General features: G+C 43.7%; 1 protein-coding gene across 8 annotated transcripts in view; it reads right to left on the minus strand.

Annotated features, from left to right (window-relative positions):
• ADGRA1 (adhesion G protein-coupled receptor A1) overlaps positions 1-17,670 on the minus strand; it is a 1,508,265-nt gene that overhangs the window by 1,238,649 nt on the left and 251,946 nt on the right. The window lies entirely within an intron of this gene.

A 17,670-nucleotide genomic window follows, 5' to 3' on the forward strand; every position in this document is an offset into this window, starting at 1 on the left:
CATCGCGCTTGGTTCCTGATCACTATGATTGCCGGGGGATCATAGTGATTAGATTACAGCTGCGGCGGTAAGGGGGAAAGAAGAGGATCCACTCACCTTCCTGTAGTTCCCCCGGCGATCAGCGCTCTCTTCTGCTCTGGGCAGCATCCCCGATCGCTGACATAAGTATCGAGTCCTGGCTTGATGACGTCATCAAGCCGCAATCCGGAACTGAGCGGCAGTACGAGCGGGGATGCCGGCCAGAACTGAGGGTTCCACAGCGGGCTGGGAGGTGAGTAAAGGCTGCTGCTACATGTGACAACATGCCCAGCAAGCCACACTCTGGATCTGCCTGCCTGAAATGCAAAATTGTCTGGTACTTGGGGGGTGGGGTTGAAAGGGTTGAAAGAAAAAAACACTATATATGCAGTTTATAATAGTGCATTTTAGTTTAGCTTCAACAGACATTTCTGAAAGAGAACGTAGCACATCTCTGTCCAGTGTTTGTCAGTGCCATCTTAAAGCATAGTGTATTGGAAACAGAGTTTGGTGTAGCTGCACATGGGCTACAATATTTATTTAGGACCCTGATCTTACTCTGCCTACAGCGAATCTTACTTATATGAAACTGGGATGCAAAACTGGAAATTTGAAAAAAATTTGAAGCGGTTATGTTTACCAAACTATGGACTATTCCCAAGCAAAGGATCATCAGCAGGACACCCAGGCAATGTGCAAAGTTTAAAAGGAAATATGTCCTCCTGCATATCCCTCTCACTTCACATTCCCTTTAAAGAATGCAAGTTGCCTTCATCCTGCTGATCCTTCATGCACTGGCAATGTCTTTATCACAGACCTGAAACAAGCATGTGGCTAATCCAGTCAGACTCAAAGCGGACCCAAACCAAACATTTTTTTAATTAAAAATATTTAGTTGCACCACTCTGACGCATACAAAGATAAATAAACACTTCTCCAAAGCTATGAGCATGTCAGTGCAAGCTTTTCACCCTTCTCTCTTCATAACTAGGGTTATACAGGTGGCAGCCATTACTTCTGAGCTTAGGAGGAGGTTTTAGATCATAGGTGAGTTTGTCATTAGCTACCCTCCCTCACAGGGGCGTCGTCTATGTGAAATCTCACACTAGCTCAGATCACCACCCCTGTGACATCACCAGTAGCAGCCTGTGTTTTGTTTATGTTTTTTATCTCCTCCACCAGTTTGCCGGAAAAATCCCGGCAATTTGAAAGGAAGGGAGGGGTTCCTCCAATAAATGTAAAATATTTTATATTTGTCATCATGCAGCTGAAAAAAGGCTGCTATTTATCATTATAATTTAGAAAATAGATTTTATTTCTGAAATCTAGTATTTTTAATTTGGGTCCACTTTAAGTCAGAGCACCTAATCAGCATGCTTGTTCAGGGTCTACAGCTTAAAGTATTAAAGGCATAGGATCAGCAGGAGAGCCAGGCAGTCAGCATTGTTTAATGTCAAATAAATGGAAGCTACCATATCCATCTCACTTCAAGTGTCCTTTAATGGAACAATTCTTAAACTAATTGTACATTTAAGTGAACCAAGCACCATTTTAGCACCCAGGGAACCTCAATAGCAGATTAAAAATGCATGCCAACAATGTGGCTCATTTATTTAAAAAAAAAAAAAAGCTTCAATTTTACCTCTTTTCACATTTAAAAGTTTACCGTTGACTATTACCCTACATCCAAGGCCTGCATGCAGAAATTTGAGGCAGATAAGGACTAATGTAATTTTATTGCACATATTAGCAGCTTAGCAAAAGCTTTCATCAGCACAAGAAGGGGGTGGGGGGTATAAGCATTGTGCTTCAAATATTTTAGAGAAGTCACAGATGCCATCTTCACACATTCCCCTGGATAAATAAGGGCAGGGGGAACATGGCAACTCCTATAGCTATTAGAAACCAGGACAAATTGCAGGGGGGAAAAAGTGCCGCTTGGTTTCCTTTAACTATAAGTCTTGTGTATTAATAGCATTTGCATTTTTTTTTAAATGAAGGTGGGGTATCACTTTTTCAGCTTACATAGCATTAGACAGTGCCCAAGAGTCTGTTTGATCACCGTTATTTGTAAGGATTCATTTGCTTTTCCTAGATGATATTTGCTTACTGTAACTATCCCCACCCTGCTGTTCTGCATACATAAAGCAATATTGTGAATAGTCTGTAAGCCACATAAACAGCTATGTTTACTTGGAAGCACATCTCTGTGAAATGTGTTTATAGCTACATATGTCGTCTCCCCACTGTTTAACTTGCTGACAGCCATAAGACATATTAGCACGCTTCCCATTCCAAGTTACAAAGAAAGCATCGCAGGCTGCTGACTACTGACAGAAGGCAGGTTTTTTATTGTAGATAAATATTTAGGCTTGAAAATAATTTAAGACACACATTACCAGAAGGACCATGGCTGCTGTGATTCAGACAGCTACAGAACGGTAAACAATGGGTGGCGTCAGAAGCAAGAGATTCAAAGATGAATTCCTTCTGGGAAATATCAAGTCAGTGTACCTGTCATGGCTCAGAGTAAGATGTCCCCTTCTAGCTGTCACTTGGGTCTGCTGCTTTTTGGTGTTATCCTCAGGAGAAAAGCAACACTTATAGAGAGTGTACGGTCACCTACACACAAACAGCCCAATAGACTTTCTGATTAAAAGTAAAGGAACAACACTGTTGCCCATTGTGAGCTCCTTCAACCTCCTTAAAGAACTTCTGGTGCGACAAATAATTAACAGTTTTTACTCACCTGGGCTTCTCCCGGCAGCAGCAACAGTCCCTCGCTGCAGCCCCAGTCCTTCACACTGTCCCGCTGGCAGCCGGTAAAGATCTGTGCCTGTGCGGGCATTAGTGCCCGTGCGTCTACGTCATGTGGTGCGTACTGCGCAAAACTACTGTGCAGGCACAGAACACGCCAGATGATGTAGCACTTATTTGTCGCTGTTTTGACAGGCTAACACCAACCCCCCCTCCCCTTTGTGACTTTAGCACTAAGAGGAGGGGGGGGGGGGAATCAACAGGAAATTTGGGCAGCTGTGGCCCCCCCCCCATTTGGGCAGCCCCCCCCCCCCCCCCCCCCCCATAAGCGCTAATGCAAATATCTGTTATCAGGTGCCGAAAGTAGCAGGTACCGGACCAGACTAATCCAAATTTTTCATTTTTGAAAATTAGAACATTATAGTTTTTGACAAACTGGTCAGGAAGGAGACAGGTGGCACCTTTATCCATCTCTACTTTCTTGATTATTGCACACACACATACTTGTGATTCTGGGGTAACCCTTGCTTGGGCTCCGTATGCAAGTTCTCTTTTTATCTACTTGTTTGCTTTGAGCCTAATAGGAGATAAGTAGCAGTGTGCACTAAGCATATGTGATTGTGTTTTATATCCAACTGGAAATGGTTATTGTGGTGATATAGCAGCCATTTTTGAACTGGTATCTCATGGAAGCTATATTTTTTTTTATTTTTGGTCTGCAGTGTACTATGTCATATGTGTATGTCTGTTAGAGGCAGCTGGCTGCTGACTTTGAAAGAATGGTCACCTGGAAATGATACACTTGCATCAATCAGAAAAGGGCTGTAAATCTCATTTGAGCAGACCAGCTAAGTTAAATAGCTCCCAGACACCTGGACATTGTGTATTTACCTAGCCTCCAGCAATAAAACAGTTAATTAGATAATTACCCAACCAGTTGTCCTGAATAGTCTAATGTGCTGAAGGTGTTTGCGTTGCTTTGAGGTCTGTATACAGCCACCAGTTGTTCCCAATACACAACTAGGCTATACCTAGTCTGGGAAAATTGAACAGGAACCAATGGAATTTGCATATCACAGCAAACGGTGATGTCACAATCTGAGGAAATTGGATTATTTCTGGATCTGAACATTGAGTGGCCTCAGACTACAAACCTTCCTATAAAAAAATCAGCTTGGAAGATTCAGAACTTGTACTTCTCAGTAGCTAGCAATGTGCTAGGGGTGCCCCGGCTGATTTTGTTTATAGCAAACTGCCTTGTTGTGTGTTTTTGTAGTTTTACTGTGTTTTTTGTAAATATTTTGTATATATTTCTCTCTGCACTGTTCCACTTTTTTTGAATATTAAATCTTTATATAATAAGCCTGATTTCTGATATACTAAGCAGAGCTCGCATTCCTAGAGAGACTGCAGTGTAATTTGTGTTACAAGTTCAGTGTCTGATTGGATGCTCGGTTTGTACACAGCTACCATGTGAGAGTTCATGTGTGTGTGGCATCCCGTATTTTGGCTCAAGCGCGAAGCTGACCCAAATATGAAAATGCTGGACTGAGCGCAGGCCACTCGATAGCAGGGTGGGAATTGTCGAAGTGTCTAGCAGCTGCTAGTGGTGGCAGAGTGTGTGTTGTGAGGGAGACAGCCTTGTGTTAGCTTGAATAAGGCTGCTCCCCCTCTCGACCTGGTCAAAACGAGTGAATCCCCAGTCAGGAACTGTCTCTGCAGGCTTGCTGTGGGGCCGGTCCCTGACAGTTATTGCCTGGCTTATCCCTGGGATCCAGAGGTTATAACAAGACCTTCATCCTGAAGCCTGCAGGGAGTGACCTTTGATTCATTCATTCCACGTTGCGAAGTTACAACCTTATAATGTTTATATCTGGTAAGCAGTTATTGTTAGTGATGGTGTGACACCTTGTATACTTAAAGATTCTGCATGGTGAAAAGCTACATGATGCTAGTTTGACAACTAAGGGATGATTGCATATTCAGCAATGATGCATTTTGGGAGGCATCATATGCTCACTTGAACCTGAACAACTGCTAATACCTTCTGTTTTAAGAAGGCAAATTTCTTTTTGGGTCAGACTTACAGTACAAAAATCTGATCTGGAGGCTTGTTCAGTGGCTATGGCTATAAATATTAGAGACAGAGGATCAGCAGGGCAGCCAGGCTATGGCCAAAAGTATTAGGCCGGGGTCACACTTGAGCCTGCAGAAAAAAAAGCACCCTTTTCCTACAGACGAATCTGCAGTGTTGGCCAACAACCAGCTAAGAGCAGCCGACTGTCGTCAATAGGGAATCACAGTCAATGTGCAAAAAAAGAGGCAGTAGCATTTCTTTTTTATTGCTGCAGGGAAACGCACATTGCTCCCACTGCACTGCAATTGTGCATTGGGAAGCATGATAACATGATGTGCATTTTTTCGCTTGGGTTTTGTGGTGCATGTAAAACGCTTGCAATATTTGGCAAGTGTGACCTCTGCGGTCTGTCATCCTGATTCTATGTCTCTGAGGCAGGCTATTTAACTGATAATGGCTTATCTGAAATCCATCACAGACCCCCTGCTGGACTCTCTGCAATTTGCCTACAGGTCTAATAGATCCACAGACGACGCCGTGAACATGTGTATGCATTATGTACTACAACACCTAGTCACCCCAGGAACCTACACCAGGATTTTATTTATAGATTTCAGCTCTGCATTTAATACCATAATACCATCCCTGCTACACAGCAAGCTCTCTCAGCTACACATACCTGAATCCATCTGCAAATGGATAACCAATTTCTTAACAGACAGGAGACAGCATGTTAGACTTGGGAAACACACATCAAGCTCTCTGACAGTCAGTACTGGTGCACTGCAGGGCTGTGTGCTTTCCCCACTGCTCTACTCACTTTACACCAATGACTTTTCCAAAGATCCATCTGTTAAGGTTATGAAGTTTGCAGACGACACAACAGTAGTTGGTCTCATACAAAACGGGGACGAGTCTGCATACAGTCATGTGGTGGGACAGCTTTCCTCCTGGTGCAGCAGCAACAACTTGTAACTAAATGCTCTCAAAACCATGGAGATGATAATAGACTTCAGGAGATCTCCCCCCAGCACCTCCCCTTAACCATAAATGGATCCACAGTAACCCAGGTAGAGTCATTCAAGTTTCTTGGGTCCATGATCTCAAACAACCTAAAATCGGATAACAATACGACCACTATTGTCAAAAAAGCGCAGCAGAGGATGTACCATCTACGGCAACTGAGAAAGTTCGGCCTACCTAAAAATGGAATGGTGCAGTTCTACACTGCAATCATCGAATCCACCATAACATCATCTATGACTGTATGGTTCAGCTCCTGCTCAGCATTAGAAAAGGGGAGGCTGCAGCGCATCATCCGATCAGTGGAAAGGATAATTGGCTGTAGCTTACCTTCCCTGAAGGATCTTTACGCTAGCAGGTGCAGAAAGAGAGCGACCAAAATTGCCTCTGACCCCTCTCACCCTGCTCACTCCATCTTCCAGCGCAGGCCTTCAGGTGTAAGATTCCGGTCAATCGCAACTAAAACCTCCAGACACAGGAACAGTTTTTTTCCTCTAGCGGTAGCCATACTTAATGCTGAACCACGCTAGAGCTGCTAGGACTTGATAGTAATCAGCACAGAACTGTAAATGAACAATTTTCACCTTGCTTACTGCCACTATACTCACATACTGTCCTTGACTTGTAATATACATACTGTCTTGTCCTTGTATTTTTTTTTTTTGTTTTTTTTGTTGTTGTTTGTGTTTGCGTTTGTTAAGCAACTGCCAAGACAAATTCCTTGTAGGTGCAAACTTACTTGGTGAAATAAATTGATTCTGATTCTAATAGGAAATCTATAAGCCTCCATATCCCGATCACCGCAGGTTCCCCTTTAAATAAAATACCAAATAGTACTTTAATGCAGATACTAAGTTAGATGCTAACAAAGGTTTAAACTTATAATATACATTTTTAGATTTCCTTTAAAATTTTCATACCACTGGTTTAAAGAGACACTGAAGTCTCTTAAAAATCATCTTTTTATTATAAAACCCTGTGAAACATTACTGCTGTAATCAGCTTTAATCTAACTAAATCCCCCCTAACTCCCCCTCCCTCTCCCCTGCAAAATACACGACTTTCTTGGTCATGGAATTTGCTGCTGTTGGAGTCAGAGCTATGAGCTGCAGCTCTGTCTCCATTCGCGTCTATAAGCGGCGGATCTCCGCCTCTCCCCCGCCCCTCTCAGTGAAGGAAGGCTAAATGGGGCGGGGAGAGGCGGTGACGCGGGGTGACAGACACGCTGAGAGGCAGAGCTGCGGCTCATAGCTCTGCCTCTCACGGAAGCGCTGCCCGGATTGCTCCCTGGGGAGTTTGGGGAGATTTAGTAAGATTACAGTGGTGGGGATGCGGCAGTTTAGGTAGGGCAGGGATGTAACAGGTTTTTGGGTTCTTTTCAGTTAGCCGGGCGTATCCACTAGGTGGCGATAAAACTCGACCAGAGTTGCATCTTTCCCTACTATCCATGGCGGCCTCGAGGGGGAAAAGTAATTAACGCCACCTGGTGATTGTGCCCGGCTAATGGAATAGTACTGGTTTTTGTAATAAAAAAAGAGTATTTTTAAGAGACTTCAGAGTCTCTTTAAGGTGGAGTTATCCTTAACCACTTTACCCCCGACTGTACGAATTTCTCCGTCCCTTTTTCCATCCTTTCACCCCCAGGGACGGAGAAATCCATACTTTCCACGCTCCCGCCGCTGCCCGCGCTCCCGCTCGCTCTAGCGCGCACTCCCGCTCGTTAACATGCCGGTCGCTCGCCCGGAGATCAATGAACGGGAAAATCGATTCCCGTTCGTTGATCTAAGCCCTGCAATGATCCACTGCTTCTCCGCTAAGCAGCGTGATCATTGTGAAAAAAAAAACGTTCCCAGCCTCCTAGTACTTCCTCCAAGCGTCCGCATTAAACAAAAAGTTACTGTTGCCATCTTGTGGCCAAATAGTAATACTACACCCTAAAGCATTTTTCACATACAAATACATTATTTATACACAAAAAATTTACTCATTACCTCCCACACTCCCCATTTTTTTTTGTAATTAAAATTTTTTTTAAACATTTACAATTAAAAAAATACATAAATAGTTACCTTAGGGACTGAACTTTTTAAATATTTATGCCAGGAGGGTACAACACTGTTACTTTATAAACTATGGGCTTGTAATTAGGGATGGACGCAAAACTGAAAAAAAATGCACCTTTATTTCCAAATAAAATATTGGCGCCAAACATTGTGATAGGGACATAATTTAAATGGTTTTTATAACCGGGACAAATAGGCAAATACATTTCATGGGTTTTAATTACAGTAGCATGCATTATTTAAAAACTATAATGGCCGAAAACTGAAAAATAATGAATTTTTTCCCACATTTTTCCTATTTTCCCATTAAAACATATTTAGAATAAAATAATTCTTGGCATAATGTCCCACCTAAAGAAAGCCTAATTGGTGGCGGAAAAAACAAGATATAGTTCATTTAATTGTAAGAAGTAATGATAAAGTTATAGACGAATTAATGGAAGGAGCGATGAAAGGTGAAAATTGCTCTGGTGCTCAAGGGGTAAAACCCCTCAGTGGTGAAGTGGTTAAATATGCTCATACTGTGAGAGTCAATTTACATCTTACATATTCACAATTCAGATAAAGAAATAATAACCTAAACTGAGAGGCATATGGATGTTTCCTTTTAAACAATACCATTTGCTTGGCAGTCCTGCTGATCTCTTTAGTGGCTGAATCGCACACCTGAAACAAGCATGCAGCTAATCCAGTCTGACTTCAGTCAGAGCACCTGATCTGCATGCTTGTCGAGGGGCTGTGGCTGAAAGTATTAGAGACACAGAATCAGCAGGAGAGTCAGGCAACTGGTATTATTTTAAAAGGAAAAATCCATACCGATAGTTTAGGTTCCCTTTAAGACGTGAAGATGATGTATTTCAACAACACTACAGTACTAAACATATGTAATTTCCCTCGTCAATGCAGCCATTAGCAGCATAACTTACCGATTCACATCCTAATAGCCATTTTACAGTGTGCACAATGTGAGGTGCAACTCCGGAAGTCCATTAAAATGCTCCATAGCGACCTAACATCTGATTTGCTTGAATCAAACAATCCTACAGTCAGCCTTGTGTGGAATCTTGGAACACGGAATATTTTGTAATGCAAGCAGCATTTGCTGCTAGGAGATGTATAGATTATTCCATTTAATCTGTCCTGTTTAATTTACCTGCTATTGTACATCCACAGGCATTTTTCATTAAAGGTAACCTGAAATAACTTTGAAACACTTTTTTTCTCTTCTTCTTACTTACCTGGGGCTTCTGCCAGCCCCCTGCTGCCGCCCTGTGCCCGAGCTGTCCTGGAAAAATCGTCCGATCCCCGGCCAAAACTAATTTTCGTTAATGCCTACTTGCAAGTAGAAAGCCCCTACGCCTGCGCAGGACGCTCCCGGCGAGGGGAGTGCGTACGAGGACACACGCAGACAGTGGCCATCAACTGCCAGAGTCGAGGCGGGGACCGGAGGATCGTTCAGAACCACTGTAGGCACAAGGCAGCTGCAAGGGGCTGGCGGAAGCCCCAGGTAGGTGATTTTTTTTTTTAAATAAAGTTATTTCAGGTTCCCTTTAACTACTTTAGTCCTTACATACACATGCACCTCCAGGGTGTCATACTTTTATCCAGTTAGCCTAATCCTAACCCAACCCTATACCTGATACTTGCAGCTCTTCAAGGGTTAAACTTCATTCCAATCAATAGTAAATACTTTTTCCCATATAAAAATCGGAACTTTTTTTAAAGAGAAACTCCGACCAAGAATCGAACTTTATCCCAATCAGTAGCGGATACCCCCTTTTACATGATAAATCTATTCCTTTTCACAAACAGACCATCAGGGGGCGCTTTATGGTTGATATTGTGGTGAAACCCCTCTCACAAAGAAATTCTGAGTATGTACTCTTGGCAGTTTCCTGTCTGTGAACCTTGCTGCATTGTGGGAAATAGCGGTTTACATTTGTTTCCAACTGCCAAAAAACATGCAGCAGCTACATCACCTGCCAACAGTAAAAATGGCACCATGTAATAAATGTCAGAATGTAAATCAGGGATTTAGAAAAGATTTAGAAAGATGTTACAATGGGCAAACACTGACTAAATCATTTATACATAATTATTGTAAAAATGAAGCACCTTTTTATTACATTATGTTCACTGGAGTTCCTCTAAGTATAGATCATCAGGGACATCTGTATGGCTGATATTGTAGTCAAAACCCATCCCACAGTGTGATGCCATGACCATGCAGTCTGTGAACCTTATTGCATTATGGGAAATAACGGCTGTTTCCAACTGCCAAGCAAGCAAGATCTCTCAGTAAATGAACATTCTGCACAGATCACCTGGCACGACTAAAGACGTCACTACCACTACATTTAATAACAGTCCTACAATCAGCTCACTTTAACCCATTGCCTGCCTTGTGTCTAACCCCCTGCCCCCAGCCTATTCATAAGCAGTCTATGACCAGGTAGATCCACACTATACGCGCTTTTGTGAGTGCTTGCGTTTGCTAAAAAAAAAATTGCTCCCAATCACCTTTCAATTAAACTTGCGGTAAAAATCACAAAAGTCGCTGCGATTGCCACGATCGTGTATGCGGAAAAACTTACGCAATCGCTGCAATTTTTACCACGATTTTAATTAAAGTGAATGGGAGTGATTTTTTTTCAAACGTAAGTGCTCACAAAAGCGCTTATAGTGTGGATCCGGCCTTACCTGGTTTCCACAATTTCAAACATTTTAACATAACCCATGAAAACATCATTTTCATCATTTTCAGCTCTGTAGCATATTCTTCATATATACATGTGTGTACGCAGGGCCGGCCCGCTCATGAGGCGGGGTGAAACTTTTGCCTCAGGCGGCACACTTCTAGGGGCGGCATCCGCCCGTCAGTAGGTGCGGGGAGCCGGCCGCCGAGCTGGAGGGGTAGCGGGCAGGACAGGGGTATTGGGCCTAGCGGCGGGGGTCCTCCCTCGCCTGGGTCCAGTGGCGTAGCAAAGGAGCTGTGGGCCCTGGTGCAAGGTTTACATTGGGCCCCCCCAAACGCTCTATACATAACAATTGATACGACACACCAAAACCTGCCAATGGCAACTACAGTGTCAGAGGTGCAGGAAGGGGTTGGGGAACAGTTTGTCAATGATCACTACTATTAAACGCATCTATAGAAGTGATTATTATGAGCATAGGACCAATAGAGAGCTAATACTGTGGTTGAGGGTGGGTTCCTCAGGGCCCCTCTGGCCCAAGGGCCCTGATGCGGTCGCTACCTCTGCACCCCCTATTGCTACGCCACTGCCTGGGTCCCCCGATCTGCGCTCCCCTCCAGCCTTAAATAGTTCAGAAGCAGCCGCTACTCGTAAGAGGCACGGGCGGGGAGGACTCACCTCTTCCTCATTCCAGCATGCGCTCCACTGACGTCATTTCCTGCAACGCCGTCCACTTACAATACAGTGGGCGGCGTTGAAGGAAGTGACGTCAATGGAGCGCACGCTGGCCTGGCTGGAACGAGGAAGAGGTGAGTCCGACCCCCCTCCCCGCCGCTAGGCCCAATACCCCTGTCCTGCCCGCTAACCCTCCAGCTCGGCGGCGATGTGTATACATATGTGGCGTACGTTAAAAAAGGGCGCCGGGAAAAAAGGGCGCAGGGTTTTAAAAGATAATCATGAATAACGTTTAAAAAAAATTGTGTTATATTTCGTTTAAAAATAATGTTTTATAAAGTTATAAATCATTAAATAATGTGTATAAAATCGGCAATTTAAAAAACGTTAATCTTCCCTGTTTAAAAATTGAAATTTATAATAACGTTTTATAAAACATTAATAAGAATTTTACTAAAGCTATACCTAACCCTACTCTCACACAGAACACTCCCTGTACCTATCCCTAACCCCTAGACCCCCCTGTTGGTGCCTAACCCTAAGACCCCCCTGTTGGTGCCTAACCCTAAGACCCCCCTGGTGGTGCCTAAACCTAAGACCCCCCTGGTGGTGCCTAACCCTAAGACCCCCCTGTTGGTGCCTAACCCTAAGACCCCCCTGTTGGTTCCTAACCCTAAGACCCCCCTGTTGGTGCCTAACCCTAAGACCCCCCTGTTGGTGCCTAACCCTAAGACCCCCCTGTTGGTGCCTAAACCTAAGACCCCCCTGTTGGTGCCTAAACCTAAGACCCCCCTGTGATAAGCATTAATAACGTTTTAAAAAAATATGGTGCGGTTTTTCGTTTAAAAATACAAAAAAAAAAATTTGTACGGTTTTTCGTTTAAAAGTAATGTTTTAAAAAATATTGTACTGTTTTTCGTTTAAAAATAATGTTTTAAAAATTATAAATCATTAAATAATGTGTAATCATGAGAAACAGTTATAAAACATTAAAAGTCTCCGGGCGCCGCTTTTAAAACGTTATTTTTCTCCGGCGCCCTTTTTTCCTGTTGGGCGCCGATTTAAACGATATTTATTATGGGAGTGAATGGCGGCGCCCTTTTTGTCCACCTGCCTCATGCGCCCAAATTTCCTGCTTCCACATATGTGTGTGTATATATATTTTACACACACTCTCACCGAACACACAACTTATGAATGACCCCGCCACTACGGGTTAGCTTGATAAAGGTTCTCAAAACTTTGTATTCTACGGTTTTTAACTTTGTACTATTGCAGATGCTTTGATAAATCAACGTATGCATTGAAAACTGTGCTGGGTCCTGCTTCCTGCCGCCAATACGAACGGCATGACAATGTGGCTATCCCCGCCACTGCATATCCTTATGTCTGTGTGAACTAACTGTGACTAAATGGTAATGATAAGCAGGAACAGTGCCTCATTTCTTCCTTCCCAATTGAAAATGTAATTCTGTTGGAACTTGTAAAAATAAAAATTCCCAGAAGATCTAGTTTTTGAGTAAATTGATTTAAAAAAATGTTAAAGAAAAATAGGTTTTTACACCAGTAAAATGACATTTTGCTGTTGTACACTGAGGACACAGGGGGCAGAGGTGGCACAAAGGGAGGACCCTGGAGGCACAGGGGGCATAGTGGAGGAGGTACAGTGGACAGATGGCATAATGTCACAGAGGGGGCTACTGGAGGCGATGGGCGCATAGTGTAGGAGGTACAGGAGACAGAGATGGCAGTATCACAGATGGGGACACTGGAGGCACAGGGGGCATAGTGGAGGAGGTACAGGGGACAGAGATGGCAGTATCACAGATGGGGACACTGGAGGCACAGGGGGCATAGTGGAGGAGGTACAGGGGACAGAGATGGCAGTATCACAGATAGGGACACTGGAGGCACAGGGGGCATAGTGCAGGAGGTACAAGGGACAGAGATGGCAGTATCACAGATGGGGACACTGTAGGCACAGGGGGCGTAGTGGAGGAGGTACAAGGGACAGAGATGGCAGTATCACAGATGGGGACACTGGAGGCACAGGGGGGCATTGTGCAGGAGGTACAGGGGACAGAGATGGCACAACATTTTGACTTATGGACAGATTCAGGTTATGAATGACCTACAGTCCCCATCTTGTACATTAACTGGGGACTACCTATATCCAGAAAATATTGTTTGCATACTCAAACTGTTTTCATACCGTTTGTGCTAATGTAGGGTGTCAGAAATAGCTCTACTTTAAGTACTCCCTTTTTATACTCGCACACAGACCTGGCTGTAACCCCTCAAAATGACTAATCCGTTAGCAGAAACAAATTTAAACACATTTGCATTTACAAATGATTTCTCTCTTCATGAGATCAGTACAGGATATAAATCATTTGTAAAGGTGTTTAAATGTATGTGTCTGGTAAGGGATTAGTCATGTTGAGGGGTTGCAACTAGGTCTGACATCCGGAGTCACAGAAAAAGGGTCACTGAAAGTATTATGAAGGGAAAGGAATGTAGGCCACAAATCCCACAGGCCTCTGTAGGTCTGAACAGCTGCTGAAATGCTGGCCTTTGGATTAAAGACATGAGAAGGTGTGCGTAGGTTCTTGGAGCCGGAGGAATTGAAAAAATGTTTTTAAAGATGTTAGGTGTGTAGGTGTCAGACTCTCCTTATATTTTAATTTTCTTTAACATATGGGGTTTTTGCTGAGAGTGCACTTGCTTGGCAAATAGAATAAAGGGATTTAGCATAGAGAAATCATGGATGAATAGAAAGTTAAGACATGTTCAATTATTTTCTCTTTTTTTTTGCTAACAATTCCTTTGCATTGGCTTTATTGTTTTTAAAGGACATCCGAGGTGAACATAAACTGATGAGAAAAACAATTGTATCTGTCCTCCTCCTCCTAAAAATGACTTTTTAGATATCCCACAGTTTTATTTTATATTTAAAGGGATACTGTAGGGGGGTCGGGGGGAAATGAGTTGAAGTTACCTGGGGCTTCTAATGGTCCCCTACAGACATCCTGTGCCTGCGCAGCCACTCACCGATGCTCCAGCCCCGCCTCCGGATCACTTCTGGAATTTCAGACTTTAAAGTCTGAAAACCACTGTGCTTGCGTTGCCGTGTCCTCACACCACCTGATGTCACCAGGAGCATACTGCGCAGGCACAGACCATACTGGGCCTGCACAGTACGCTCCTAGTGACATCAGCGGGAGTGAGGACACGGCAATGCAGGCACAGTGGTTTTCAGACTTTAAAGTCTGAAATTCCAGAAGTGAAACAGAGGCGGGGCCGGAGCATCGGTGAGTGGCTGCGCGGGCACAGGATGCCTGCGGGGGACCATTAGAAGCCCCGGGTAACTTCAACTCATTTTCCCCCCGACCCCCTACAGTATCCCTTTAAATCTAGTTTTTAAGTTTATACTGTTTCATTGTCTGCTCAATCACACCTTCATTGAAGTATACCAGAGCTCAATTCTATGAATTATTGACTTTATCTCGTTCCTGCTCTCAGAAGCCATTTACTGATAGTAAAGTGTTTTTTGGCCTTAATTACTTATCAGTGAGGGCTATGCTATAGTCTGACCTGGGTAGAAACTGTCACTTGCATACCTGATGTTTAACACTTTCAGGCAGAGAAAGAAAAAAAAGGAACACAACCTAGTTATTTGTGTGATTGGCACTGTACGTACACATGTCTATCTCATCATGTCACATGCAGGGGCAAAGCAATAAGGGGTGCAGAGGTAGCGACTGTAAGGAGCCCTAGGGCAAGTCTCCCTGACATCAGAGGATGGCCTATAAGTGCGCCCTTACTGGCTGCAGGTCTCAGCCGCTTTGAGTTAGACAGAGTAAAAGCACTATACAGATATCTTTATCCTCCCCACTATTGACTCTGTTGTACTTTGTATAGCACTACAGAAGATGATGTTGGAGTACATACATACATACATAGCATACAACTCCAGTTGTTCCGTTTTTGGGGGTTCTACTTCCAATTGTACAAAGCAAAATTGGGTTTCCATTATAGAGTACAAATGGTGGTGTTCTAATTAGGCAATTCCAAATAAAAAAAAAAGTAATTTAACTGCTTGCCGGCGGCAGCCCCAGGACCACCTAACGCCGATGGGAGTAAAGTCCTGGGGCAGCAGTTTGCAGGAGATTGCGCGCATGCTGCACACGCATCTCCTGCTCCGCTCCGCCTTCAGTCTCTGAGTGGCGATCGCCGTTCGGGAGACTGTTACACGGTGAAACCTCTGTGTTTACATCAGTACAGCACTGCGATCAGCACCAGCGCTGTACTGGGGACAGCTGTGTGACACGGCTGTCCCCCTGGGAGACTTAGAAGCGATCGGCTGGCGGGGGGGGGGGGGGGGGAGGCAGGGAGGGAAGGAGGGGAAATCTTTAACAAAAATATGTGTAAAAAGAAATAAACATGGGGGGAGCGATCAGACTCCACCAACAGAGAGCTCTGTTGGTGGGGAGAAAAGGGGAGAGGGAATCACTTGTGTGCTGTGTGGTGCGGCCCTGCAGCTTGGCCTTAAAGAAAACCTGAACTAAAAATTAAAAGTCAAAATAAGCATACACAAGTCATACTTACCTCCCGTGTAGTCTACTCCTCAATCTCTTTCTCCTCTCCTGCGTCCTGTATGTCCATTGTGATCAATGGAATTCTCCGTCCTCCATTTTGAAAATGGCCATTACCCCAAAACAGCTTTCTGGTCAGCACACTGTTAAACTGTAACATCGTCCACTTGAGTCATAGGGAAACATGGACATTACCGGGCATATCAGTTGTCCACTCAGCTATAACTGACAGCAACTGATAAATAACTGACAGCAACTGATATATTTCAATTCTGACAAAATGTTGTCAGAACTGGAAGGGATCACTGTCAGAAGAAAATGGTGAGCTTCTGAGAGGAACTGATGGCAAGGTAACTATTTAATGTTCATTTTAAGTTACCTCATGTGTTTATTTTAAATAATTTTACTCAGTACAGGTTCTCTTTAAAGCTGCAGTGGCCAATTTTGCATAAAATGGCCTGGTCACAAGGGGGGTTTAACACTGCAGTCCTCAAGAGGTTAAATGGACCGGAAGGATTAGCAATGCCGAGAGTGCAGTGGTCAGCTATAAATAGTTAAGTGAAGAGTTTACTTCTCACTTAGTCAGACATGCTAAATAGACAGCAAGAGCCACTTTATGAATGAGTAACAGAGAAAAACATTTCCAACAGGAAGGCATTATATAGTGTAGCAGTTGCAGGTGGAGAGAGTCTGAGTAAGTGATTAATGCAATGTACATATGTGCCATATTACAAGCCTCTGCAATGCTATTTTAACAAATCCACTCTGGGATTTGGTGTTCTCCCTGAGACAGGTGCTCAGGTGAGAAATAAAAGGCTCATTCGTTCAGAATTGTCTTATGGTTGCCACTAGTGATCCAAACTTTTTCATCCAATCTTACCATTTCTATCTAATATAAAAGGTAACTGCCTAAATTATCCAATCCGTATATTCACTCTAAATCATTATGCTTGATAAAGCAGGGGTGCTTCCCTAGGAAACGCATTGCAATAAAGTTTTTAAACAGATCCTTTGCATATCATTGCGGCTAACACCGCTTTGTTAGCGTTTTTTATCTCCTACTACACTTAGTCGGGGAATCAGGCTTGTACCGGCCGAGCGCAGAAAAACGTTTACACGCCCACTGCAGCGAGTTCCAAATAACCACTGTGGAATCCCGACTGGATCACTATCCAAGACCGTGAAGATATTCGTGCAAGCCAGGCCCCTGGCATAAGAGGGACACAAGCGTGACAGCTGGCAAACTTCTATAGGTTTCTCCAGCCTAGAGCCCTCACCTACTAGTTTCACAGGGACAGATTTATCAATAGTGTCCGAGACAAAACATTGGTAGGTTTTTAGAAATCCGTGCAGAAGTGTCTCAAACATGCTATGAAATCACTAAATAGTGCAAATTCCTTCTTAAACTGTTGTAGAATAAGAGGAGCTAGGAAGGTCTCTCAGACAGTGCAGTGTGTGAGGGGAATTCCTGTTGCTGAGGTAACCAATACACCTGGCTGTATTGATAGCAGCAGGCTCTGAGGAGGAATTCAGCAGGTGGGAGGAGCACCACAAATCATGTCTAGCCTGCACTCTGCAATCATGTCTAGCCTGCAGTTCTACATCTGTAGAACTTCTATCAGGCACTTATAATCTGTGCCAGTTTAGGGATGGATTTGCACTTTTCTTAACTGTAGTGCAGCTCTAGAAATTCATGCTAAATTGCCATTATTACCTAGGATTTAAGAAGGTTCTTATCATACAGAACTGCTCTTACGTCTGGTTAG

The sequence above is a fragment of the Hyperolius riggenbachi genome, chromosome 10, assembly GCF_040937935.1.
Source record: "Hyperolius riggenbachi isolate aHypRig1 chromosome 10, aHypRig1.pri, whole genome shotgun sequence".
Classification (NCBI taxonomy): domain Eukaryota; kingdom Metazoa; phylum Chordata; class Amphibia; order Anura; family Hyperoliidae; genus Hyperolius; species Hyperolius riggenbachi.